This window comes from Sminthopsis crassicaudata, chromosome 2 (genome assembly GCF_048593235.1).
Source record: "Sminthopsis crassicaudata isolate SCR6 chromosome 2, ASM4859323v1, whole genome shotgun sequence".
Classification (NCBI taxonomy): domain Eukaryota; kingdom Metazoa; phylum Chordata; class Mammalia; order Dasyuromorphia; family Dasyuridae; genus Sminthopsis; species Sminthopsis crassicaudata.
Window position 1 is genome coordinate 37,314,907 of NC_133618.1, and position 12,480 is coordinate 37,327,386.

The 12,480-nt window shown below is 42.6% G+C and overlaps 1 protein-coding gene across 6 annotated transcripts in view; it reads right to left on the reverse strand.

The window, feature by feature from the left end:
- LOC141554179 (uncharacterized) overlaps window positions 1-11,515 on the reverse strand; it is a 31,822-nt gene extending 20,307 nt beyond the window's left edge. For 4 of the 6 annotated variants that reach the window (XM_074285811.1, XM_074285812.1, XM_074285807.1 and 1 more), the window contains exon 1: window positions 863-11,515. The gene's annotated coding sequence lies outside the window, so the exon portion shown is untranslated. The remainder of the gene's footprint in view (window positions 1-862) is intronic. The other 2 variants (XM_074285809.1, XM_074285808.1) reach the window with 2 other exon arrangements.
- Between the last annotated feature and the right edge of the window lie 965 nt (window positions 11,516-12,480).

The following is a 12,480-nucleotide window of genomic DNA, read 5'->3' on the forward strand; positions in this document are numbered from 1 at the left end:
CACTTGCCTGGCTATTCCTTATGGAGCAGGTTGTGCTCCCTTTAAGAAACTCTATTTCCTTTTGCTCCGCCATCCCTTTCAGAGTTTCAACCATTCCTGCGGAAGCCATATCCCCCCCAGTTAAGCTAGCTTTACGGGATGCCAGAGCCTTTGATTCAATCAGAAATCCTGGTCAAAAAGCTCCCCTTTTGAAGAGTTGTTAATTCCAATAGGAGAGCCGGTTGTCCCAGCCACATCCCACCCCACCCTCGTCTGACCTGCTTGGGCTGTCCCAGCCCCCACTAAGACCCAATATAACACCTTCCTTCAACAAAGGTCTTTTGCAGATGGACTTGCTATCCGCTATCAGGACCCTTTCATTCTCTCAGTCCATTTTCCATGGATCTGCCACTGTAGAAGTCAGTCTCTGGCAAACTGATTTCTATCCAACAATAAACTTTCATTTTGCAATTAATAATTCGGGAATGAGTGAATTCTTTCACTCCTAAAACCCACGGCCAATTTAAAGGGGATTCTTAGCAACTCTCTTACAGCCACTAACCTCTAGACCACTCAACCAAATCACTTATTCTCCCCCACCCAGGGATCCCGCCCCCTCCCTCCCTCCTTTCTCTCCGGATCTCTTTCTACTTCCTCTCCCCCTCTCTGCTCTTTCCCCTTCTACCTCTTTACTCTCCCCCTTTATCCCACTCCCATAATCTACACACCTGCACCTTAAATATGAACACCCATCTTTTAAGGTCTTTATAAAGCATTAGCTATTATCATTTATGCTCACAAAAACGGGTCAATGTAAACCTTTGAACCCACCTCCCTCCTGACTAAATCCCCCCCTTTGGCTTTTTTTTTATCCAAGTCTTACCTCAATAAGGTGTCCCAGGTATCTCCCTCAGAACACCGAGACTAAGAATGCTGGGTCTCTTTTTGCTTTTTCCACAGGCGCTTAATCAATGCTTATTGTTTAGTAATTTACACCAGCTCTCAGCTGGTGCTTAATCAATGCAGGCTGCATCTAGGTTTCAGGAACATAGTCCGCCCCTTTTAACAGCTGAAGAAAAAAGTGGGGCTCAAGTTTCTAGTTCAGATAGCCTCGGGGGCAGAATTAGAGCCCAGGACTTTCGGGATCTATTTCTCGCTCTCTCAGCTCCGGAATCCAGCTCTCTACTTGGGCTTCCCCAAATTAAAAACCTTCCAGACCACAGACACTCAACCACAACGATCGCAAGAATCCCGACACATTCCACCTAAGGGGAAAAGGATGGAAAGGACTATTTCCCCAACTGCGCCTGCTCAGATATCGCGTGGCCCTAGCGGGCATCCGTCGTACCGGAGAGTCCTCTCCTGGCTTCTGGGAAATGTAGTTTCGGAACTAGCGCGCAGGCGCACGGCTTAGTTCACTTTATCTGGGCTTAACCTGACTTTCAGCACCAGCTGCTGGGGATAGATGGAGGCGCCAGGGGCTAAACTAGATGGTCCCTGCCGCAAAGCAGCGGGGGGAAGGGGAAGAGCGAGGTAAGGCCAGACACCGAGAAGTGACTTTAAAACATTTGCGAAATAAATGCCAAGTGCATCCTCATTGTGAATTCTTCACATGACTGAACCCCAAGATTCGCTTCCAAACTCCGCGTCTTGAGCCCCATCACCTCCCCCTGCTTTTCTTGTGGCTTTTGTATGTGCTCCTCCACCGTCCATGAAGTTCCTGGAGGGCGTGTTCCCAGTGCTTCGGGCCTGCCTGGCTCAGAGCCAGATTTGTAAGTGGCACTAGGAATCGCTGCCCTGACCTTATTGTAGGGAACTTACGTGTCCCCTGGGTCATTCACCTAAAAAATAGCCTAACTGTAATCTACGAGAGATCTTGTCAGGTTTGTTCCGGGTCTGAAATGCTCCACAGTCCGGAGAGCCTCGGGGCCATCTTGCTCCTCAGCAGCCCAGGGCCTGCCCAAAGTGCGAGCAAGAGACAAGGACACAGACCGAGGCAGATAATGAGGGAAAGGAAAGGGGGACCCCATTTCTGAGCCCATAGATAATCCCATGAGGCGCAGTGTCCCCTGTAAAATGAATTTACAGGCCGGAAAACTAGATTGATAAATAAAAGGTTTATTGTAGAAATTTGGAAGTAAAGCTCAGTCAGAAAGACGCCAGGGCCAGAGGTGGCCGCTGGGCGGGCAGGGAGCCCTACATGGCTGGAAGGATACCATGTGTTGGTGGGAGGGCTCCTGCACTGAGGGGGCTCCAGCTCGTTTCTTTTCTACCCGAAAGAGGATGGGCGGTACCCCTAAGTTCTGAGGCGGGGATGGTTTCAATTAACTCAGATCAGGTGAGGGGGGGGGGGGGAAGCTGAGCCTCATGAGGGTGGGGGTTGGGACAAGATATTCAAAGGGTGCCCTTTGACCAGGATTTGTGAATCAAGGTCAATCCTGGGTTGGGCAATTAGAAAGGAAACTTAAAGGGACCCCAACCCTCATCACAGAAACAGAGATAGAGACAGTGACAGTGTGTGTGTGTGTGTGTGTGTGTGTGTGTGTGTGTGTGTGTGTGTGTGTGTGTGTGTGTGTGTGTGTGTGTGTGTTGTGTGTGTTCTCACAGTCCCATGGTTGAGGTTGGGAAGGGACCCTAAAACGTTGGGCTCACAGTCTGGAGTTGGGAGGTGTCTCAAAAGAATTTGCAGGCTTGGATCCATTTGTAATCCAAGGGGGCAAAGCTTATTGTAATTGTGATGCCATTTGAAGTGCTCTAAATTCCAAGAGAATTTAACAAAGAAACAGCAGCAGAGACACGTTTATCTGCTCTTCATGTCACTCAAATGCTACTTTGATGGCCCAGAGGGAGAACCAAGGCGGGGACTCTGGAATGTGGCTAGCACTGGCCAAGGGACCATCCACCTGACGTCAGCAATGAGCTGAGGAGCATCTGTCCACTATTGTCTCAGGAGTTTGTTTGTGGGATTGTCAGAAGACTCAGAATCGGGAGGATTGTTAGAACAATAGTATTCTCAGGTCGGGTTGATGTGGACGAAAATGAAGCTCTAAGAAGATGGGTCAGTCCTTCCTGGCTGTCTGATTACCTCTCTCCCTCCTTCTTCCCAAAGTACCAAGGCCGAGTTAGTTAGCAAATGAATTCACTACTCAATGTTGTGTTAAAACAAAATTAGGATTAAAATTGAGTAGGAAAGGATAGGCAGGCAATTGGCCTCAAGAGAGAAAAGCCAGACTGCCTGACCCTGAAGCGCACAAGGCAGAGAAAAGCCTAGTGCAAGGAATAGAATTTTGGAGATTCATTTTATACATGAAACAGGATCATAAAATAAAGTTTGTATTTGAAAAGGACTTTTCTGCTTCCTTCAGATATAGAGATGTTTGTATATCAAAGAGGTTCCTGAGAGACTTGTAAATAAGACAGGAATTTCTCTTAAGGATGTAAAATTCTATTAATCGTTTGTGTCACAGGTTATCTCCTTTAACTTTTTCTAAGACAGGAATTTCTCTGTTAATCATTTGTGTCTTGGGCTATCTCTTTTGACCTCTTCAAGGTGTGGGGGCCTCCTCACAGATTCCAAAGCTGGAGGATATTAGAATCCCTGAGAGGTTGTTAGAACAGAAGCCCCCTAAGGCAGGGGACCTTACTGCTCTCTCCCCCTAAAAGCTATGTGACACAACCACCAGCTACGACAAATGCTGAAGTTCTGAATGCTGTGGATCATTTCTCTTGCTTTGGCAGTTTGCTTTGCAGATTGACATACACATTGCCGGAGTTTGGTCAGTGTTTGGGAGGCTCCAAAGGAAAGTGTGGGAGAAGAGAGGAATCAGACTGACTGTCAAATTGAAGGTTTTCTTAGGATAAATAACAAAGAATGTTTTCCCCAAAACAGCTACACTGATACATTGTTGGTGGAACTGTGAATACATCCAGCCATTCTGGAGAGCAATTTGGAACTATGCTCAAAAAGTTATCAAACTGTGCGTACCCTTTGACCCAGCAGTGTTTCTACTGGGTTTATATCCCAAAGAGATCTTAAAGAAGGGAAAGGGACCTGTATGTGCAAGAATGTTTGTGGCAGCCCTCTTTGTGGTGGCCAGAAACTGGAAACTACGTGGATGCCCATCAATTGGAGATTAGCTGAATAAATTGTGGTATATGAATATTATGGAATACTATTGTTCTGTAAGAAATGACCAACAGGATGATTTCAGAAAGGCCTGGAGAGACTTACATGAACTGATGCTGAGGGAAATGAACAGGAGCAGGAGATCATTATATACTTCAACAACAATACTGTGATGATCAATTCTGATGGACGTGGCCCTCTTCACAATGAGATGAATCAAATCAATTCCAATAGAGCAGTAATGAACTGAACCAGCTACACCCAGTGAAAGAACTCTGGGAGATGAGTGTGAACCATTACATAGAATTCTCAATCCCTCTAATTTTATCTGCCTGCATTTTGGATTTCCTTGACAGGCTAATTGTACACTATTTCAAAGTCAGATTCTTTTTGTTCGGCAAAACAACTGTTTGGACATGTATACATATATTGTATTTAATTTATACTCTAACATATTTAACATGTATTGGTCGACCTGCCATCTGGGGGGAGGAAGGAGGGGGAAAAATTGGAAAAATAGTTTTGGCAATTATCAACGTTGTAAAATTACCCATGCAAATATCTGGTAAATAAAAACTATTATTATTAAATAAAAAAAGAATGTTTTCCCGAAATCCCCCCTTTTCTCCCTTGTGTGTGTGTGGGGTCAGTGTCTGAGGCAGTGGCACTAAAGGTGTAGATTTAGGGAATATAGATGTAATATCTCACCTCATTGTTGAAGAGAGCCACGTCCATCAGAACTGATTATTGTATAATTTTGCTGTGTATAATGAACTCTGATTCTGCTCTTTTCACTTAATATCAGTTCCTCTAAGTCTCTCCAGGCATCTCTGAAATCATCCTGCTGATCAGTTCTTTTTTTTTTTTTTTTTTTTTTTTTAAGCTGGGGTTAAGTGACTTGCCCAGTTACACAACCAGGAAGTGAGTGTTAAGTGTCTGAGGCCAGATTGGAACTCAGATCCTCCTGACTTCATGGCAGGTGCCCTATCCACTGTACCACCTAGCTGCCCATGATCATATCTTATGGAACAATAATATTCCATAACATTCATATACCATAACTTATTCAGCCATTCTCCAACTAATCAACATCCACTCAGTTTCCAGTTTCTTGACACTACAAAAAATGCTGCCACACACATTTTGCACATACAGGTTCCTTTCCCTCCTTTAAGATCTCTTTGGGATACAGACCCAGTAGAAACACTGCTGGGTCAAAAGGTATGCACAGTTTGATAGCCCTTTGGGCATAATTCCTTATTACTCTCCAGAATGGTTAGATCAGGTTCCCAATTCCAATATCCCTGGCTGACTTTGTCCTGAGTTTAAATACCCTTTTACATTTATATCATGTGTAGAATCATTACATCACCATACTAAGTACTAAGAATATGTAAATTAGATAAACATTGTTCTCATCATTGCTGAGTTGCCAGTTCTTTCAAGTATACTTCTCCAAAGTTCTGCCCTCTACATCTCTCACTTTCTTTTGTTTTAGAACACAAGTGGTCATGCCCTCCCTGACTTCTCAGGAAGGAAGGTGAAAATCACCAAAGGGAAATGGGAAGTCAACCAGATATTGTTAGCAGATTTCCTCTAGGCTGAAATTTAAACAGGTATATATAAATGCATCAGCATGGGAGGTATTACACAAGCATATATAACTCATATAACATCATATAACTCAGGCTAGTGGTGACATAACAAACAACATGAATCAACATAGTAATATAACAAACAATATTAATATACATGTAAATAAGTCCTAGAAGGAGGGGATAGAAATAACAATCACACATAAACCTCCTTCATCAGCCAAAAGATAGTCCAAAACCAATCTATTGTCCAGTACTTCATGTGTCAGGGAATCTAATGATTCCTGCTGGTTTTAAGGTTTGAAAGACAATTTTTGATGTTCATGAGGCAGTTGACATAAGTACCAGGCTCTTTCAGTGGTGGGCACAGTCAGTGATGAAACTACTTGATGTTTCTTGGGTCTTCTCCTTCATTTCAAAGATCTGCTCCATCTCTCTCTGATGGACAAGGAGAATACAGCTCGTTGGCACCCATCTGATTCCTTCTCCATCTGTAGAGATGCAAGTTAACCTATCTGGTCCCTTCCATTCACCACTTTCTGGGTCTCTCCACATCACTTGGAGATTATCTAAAGATAGTGGAGCTACTCACTCTGCCCTTCTGGTGTGTTATAAAACCTATCTGCCCGAGCCAGTGCATCTTTATCAAAAATAAAAAAAATTAACAGAGTAAAGAGCTAAATTTAGAAGTTCTCTAGGATTACCTGAGGACTCCCTCTTTCTTTTGTTTTTGGAGGAGCATCTTGATGTCTCTGTTTCTTCTCTCTACTATTGCCTGTTCTTGAGAAGTAAAAGAAATGCCAGTGGCATATAAAATCTTATACTGTGCACAAAAAGTGTGCAAAATGTTTAGAAATATATGCAGGTTCATTGTCTGTTTTTATTGCTTGTGGCACACCCATAATTGCAAATGCTTATATAAGGAATTCAGTGACGACTTGGGCTGTCTCTTTGGCTGCTGGTATTGCAAAAGTGAATCCTGAAAAAGTGTCTACTACAACATGGATAAAAGACAACCAACCAAAAGATTTATAATAGGTTACATCCATCTGCCAAATTTCATTGGGTCTCAAACCATGAGGATTTTTCCCTAAAGGGAGTGTAGGAGCATGGAAAGGAATGCAAGCTGTACAGGTTTTTACTATGTTCCTAGCTTCCTCTTTTGTTATCCCAAATTGCAAACATAAAGCTCGAGCAGCCTGATGATATTTAGAATGAGATTCTTGGGCTGCCTGAAATAAAGGAGTATTGGCCAACATGGTTGGAAGGCTATCTGAATTTGAATTACCATCAAAAATAGGACCTGGAAGTCCACTATGAGAGTGGACATGCAAGATATAAATCTTACCTGGAGGCTTTCTCACTTGCTCTTGAAGTTCCTTAAAGAGCTGATATATATTGCAAGCTACAAATTTTATCTGGGCTGTGGCAGTTCTTTGTACCACACCTACTGAACAGCCGGAGTCAGATATTATATTTATATCTCCTGGATAATAAGTAAGAGCTAGCATGATTGCAATTAATTCATTCTGCTGAGTGGACTGAAAAGGACTTCTGACTACTCTCTTTATAGTTAAGTCATGAGAGTATACAGCACAAATGTTATGTTGGGATGCATCTATAATGAGAGTTGGTCCTTTAAGAGGAACCTTAGAAACCTTTTCTTTAAAAATCTATCACCAATTATGTAATAGCCGGGTTATATTTAATGGAGACACGTGTGTAACATTTGGAGCTGTGGCCAATAAAACTTGCCACTCTGGGATGGTTTCACAGCACACATTAATTTGTGCAGTGGTATAAAAGCTGTATATCTTGTCAGGACTTATTCCAGATAATTGTACTACTCTGTTAATATCCTTTAAAAATTCTAACCACAAGCACTGGGTAAAGAGTAAGGCTTTGTTCTGGTTGTGCTGGGAGGTTCAACCCACTCTATCACACTGTCTCCTTGATAAAGGACATGCCGTGGGTGCCTCTTGTGTAGCAAGGGTTTTTGAGTGATTCCTTTCAACCACATTGAATAAAGACAGTTCAACTTCTCTCAAAGCCTCTTGAGCTTCTTTTGTAAGCTGGCGTGGTGAATTTAAAGCACTATCTCACCTTAAAATGTCATATAAAGTTTGCAATTGATAGGTAGTCAAGCCTAACACTGGATGCACCCATTGGATATCTCCTATCATTTTCTGAAAGTCACTTAAGGTGTTTAGCTTCTCTCTTCTTAAGGAAAGTTTTTGTACTGTAAGCACCTTAGGGTATACTTCATATGCTAAATATTGAAAAGAAGCTATATGCAATTTGTAGTCTCTTAGTGTTTCATGGTCTTTTGTAGACATGCTTCTAACTTTTGCATCTCAGGTGCATATCCCAATATATCATCCATGTAATGTAATAACATAACTTTTGGAAATGCTTTTCTTACTGGAGTAAGAGCAGCAGCAACATACATTTGACACATAGTAGGGCTGTTTTTCATACCCTGTGGCAAAACATTCATATCTCTTATAAGGCTCAGCTAAGTTAATGCTGGGCACTCAGAGGGCAAATCGTTTCATATCCTCCTTATCTACAGGGATAGAATAGAAATAATCCTTAATGTCTATAACCCAAAGAGGCCATTGTCTAGTAGGCAATTGAGTAGGAGATGGAAGTCCAGGCTGAAGAGTTCCCATAGTTTCCATCTGTTCATTTACCTTTCTTAAATCAGTCAACATCCTCCTTTTCCATATTTATTTCTTATACCAAATACAGGGAAATTCCAAGGACTTAGAGAAGGTTGTAAGTGTCCTTGGTCAAGTCGCTCCTGTACTATATCTATTAAGGCCTGAATTTTATCACTACCTAAGGGCCACTGTTCTATTCACATTGGTGTATCAGTTTTCATTGGATAGGAACAGGTGAAAGTGGTGGCAGGATTCAACAGCAGCCCTGCCTAAAAAACCGAAGTACTCATTTGTAATCCTAATTGTTATAAAATGTCTCTTCCCCACAGATTGATGGGGATTTTTTCAAGTAACAAAGGAGTAAAAACTCATATTTTGCCTTCAAAAAGTCCATCTCAAAAGGATAGCACTAACTTCTGTTGCTATTGATCCTCCTACCCCAGACATGTAGGTACCTCCCTTAATCTTTGGCCAGTGACTGGGCCAGTTGGCACCTCTACTGACTGTATGATCTGCACTGTGTCTACCAACCTTCCAGTGGTATGCCATTTATATAGATAGTGAGCATAGCTTAGTCGGTTGTTGCAGCTGCTTTCTAGAATATTCCTGGATTTTGTTGCCTGGAGTCAGAATGTGGGTGACTATCACCAGGTTGCTTATTAGGAGTCTGTATCAGTAAATCTGATGCCACTACTTCTCCTAGTTGATAAGTCACACATTGTCTATCTGTGTTAGTGATTGGGATATCATCTACACATTCCCCACATTAGTGTATGGATGGATACTGTTCTGTAAGTATTCTCAGGATATGAAATGGTCAAGCCTACTGTGCCTGGAGGCAAGGGATCCATAGGTTGGAGAGGAACAGATTTCACCTCTGGAGGAGGGTATCTCAGTTGTCCCAGCTGCATACAACTCTATCCTCCCCAATTGTAATCCCTTTCTCCCATCAAGTTGCTTCCTGGCTGATTGGTCATGTTTGGGTACTGTACGTCTAGGCACTCTCTGGGTGTAGCATCGGCTGCCATCATGCCCAAAGTATTTTTTTTTTAGGCCCTGAATCAATCTACGATCTGATGCCCAATGGAAGCCTCGGTTGCATTTTGGACGTGTGGTTTTGGGTCTTGTTTTCCCAGCCTGTTTTCTCACTCTGTCTCTATGCCAACATTGAGCTTTCAGATGGCCTACTTTACCACCTTGAAAGCATTGACGAGTCTCTCTGGAAGTCCCTTGCCAAAAGGGACCCTTCTTCCTATGTTGGGATCTTGGGAAGTCTGCACCATAGCCTGGCTATAAAAGGTATTTGTGCCCACTGTGGCACAGCGTCTTATGATCTCCTCTAAAGGAGCCTCCTTGTGTAGTCCCAGTATAATTCTTCTACAAACCTCATTAGCATTTTCTCTAGCAAGTTGCCTTATCATAATTTCTGTAGGGTATGATGAGATTAGGGTGAAGTTTATAATGAAGAAAGCTCAGGTAAAATCTGATAAAAAAAATCCTCAATGAGATGTATGACCATCAAATTAAAAGAGAGCTAGTGATAATGTAAAGGCCTGTCATGTTTATTGGCACATCTCCAATTTTAAAAGGTCTACAGGAAGATCCTAGCATATGGAATGTTTGTAGAGTGGAGGAGTTTGTGAGAGGATGAGTTTTTTCCTCTTTGTACTTGAAGAGGACCAAAGACATTAGGGGGTCAAGGTCAGGGTACAGCATGACTGTCTGATCAGCCCAAACTGAGCTCAGAAGGGTCTGCCACACAAATAGTCCCTCTGACCATTTGGGATGGATATGTCTCTGGATTTCTACATCTCAGGTTTCCTTTGAGTTGCTCTGATTTCTACTATATGCACTCAGTGGGACCTCTGAGGCTGAGACACAATAGAGTACAGATCAGTTCTCTGTTATGTGACCAGGTTTGGCCTGAATATACTAAGAAAACAGAGGTTCTCCATCAGCCAGCACCACACCATCCATCCTTGGAACCATTAGGTACAACAATGGGAGAAATGTGGATTACTGTGGATGAGCCCACTTACCTCGGTAGAACACTGTAAAGGGATGTACACATACACGAAAAGGTTGATGCATGAATTGTTCAGGGTTTGGGAAGCCCGAAAGAAAAGGATGGGAAAGAAGAGGTATTAGCCTGATTACTAAACTGAAAGTCTTCAGAGATGTTGTGCTGACTTTGCTGTTGTTTGGCTGTGAAACCTGGAAAGTGTCCCTGCACCATGTTAGAAAATGGAGACAGTTAATTGACCTGTGTTAGGAATGATGAGATAGGAGTCACATAAGATGAAAAGGATGGAGAGAAGGGCAGGGAATCCCCATCAATTCAATACAACAAATACTTACAGAAAAGCAAAGTGGAGGATGCTGCAATGGATGAATACCATAGACTCAGAAGTTCTCATCAGCAACGTCAATCACAATACCTGTCCATCCTGTGTGGTGCCTGGCCATGTCCACCTGATGCAATAGAAGTTTCTCTCACTTTCCCCTGTTATCTCCAGGATGCTGGTGAAACATTCTGGCTGTACACTTGTTATCTCTAGTGTCTGTCACAGGACTGGCCTGTTTTCCCCTCTCTTCACATAATCACCAAGGACATCTTTTAATCCCGTTCTTCAGTGTTGAGCAACATTATTCTTCAGAGCATGTTCCATCTAATGTGGGTCTCTAAATTGTGTTCTGTATGACATTCATTTTTTATTTTTTTAGAGACTGTTGCAATCCTTCTCCCTCTGACATACAAACTTCTCCTACCCAGGTACACAGCCTTTCCCTGTGTCCTATTTTGTCTACATGCAGCATACTTTTAGCCTAATCTGTCCGCTGGGTCCCCAGACCTCCCAGATGGTCTCCCTTTGCCAAACTAGGCTGCACAAAGGACTGAGTTCTGGATTTCCCTATCAGAATATGGTCTGATGCATTTTCTACACTTGTCAGGAATAGAGAGAGTGACCAGTATTAAAAACATTGCTTTCCCAGGAAGCTTGGGGGTCATCCAAGGAGCTCTGTAATTTCCTGAAGGTAATCCAGCTTGCTCTTTTCTCCTTTTCAATGTAGACATCGGTCTGTCCCAGACGTACATATGGATGGGCAAAATCTATGCTCTATCCAAAAGCAGTCTCAGCTAAGCTTGGAAACAAAAATAATTTAAATACAGATAAGGGACCAGGTTAAATGAACTGAAGATGGAGAGAATTCAGAGACTTTTGGTCTCCAAGGTGTCCTAAGGACAATGCATCCCTTGAGTTGTTGGAGAGGAGATGTTTGCTCTTCTCTTCTGTATTGTTGTATCTTCTTCTGAACTACAAAGAGAAAAAAAGATTATTGGTCTCCTCCTTGCAGTTTGTACGTGGGGGAAACTGAGGCCAAAAAGAGCAAAATGGCTATTCGGGTGCCTTTTTCTTACTGAAATCCATCATGTCCTTTGCTCCACTCAGAAAGTCATCCCCTTCTGTCAAATGCTCTTCTTGCACTCACAATCGGACTTTTGCCATTGCTATTTCATTCCTTTCTATGCAACAGCTCTCTCCCATTCCAGCCAATGCTGCACTCAGCTGTTAAATGGATCATTGGAGAATGCAGGTTCTAAGATATTACCCCCCTGCTCAAGAAAGTCTGTCCCTTTCTATTACCTCCAGAACCTAATAAGATTGAAAGCCAATCCTAACTTGACCATGTTCTCCCTTTCCAATTTCTTTAAATTTTCCTTCTCTCCAAGTGCCCCATGAGCGAGTGGCAATGTCCCTCTGCCTGTATCTCATCATGGTGCTTCTGATGCTGTGGCCTTTTCTCTTACTATCCTATGGGACTGGAATGCCCTTCTTTCTCACTTTCCCTTGCTTCCTATTTCCTCAGAAGTAAACATGAGGGAAAACTCTAGTTTTATTCACTTCCTAATACCGCCTCCCAGTGTGATCTTGGTGCATATTGGAGACAATAGGATCTGATAGGTATCTGTGTGTTTATTAATTTTTTTAAAATGCTGAACTCAAATAATAAAAGAATATTTCCATAACGAAGCAGGATACAAAAAGTGGGTTCTCTGCAAAACTATCCATCTTCCCTTCTCACAGCTTGCAAAACAAGCATGAGCAATTCTATC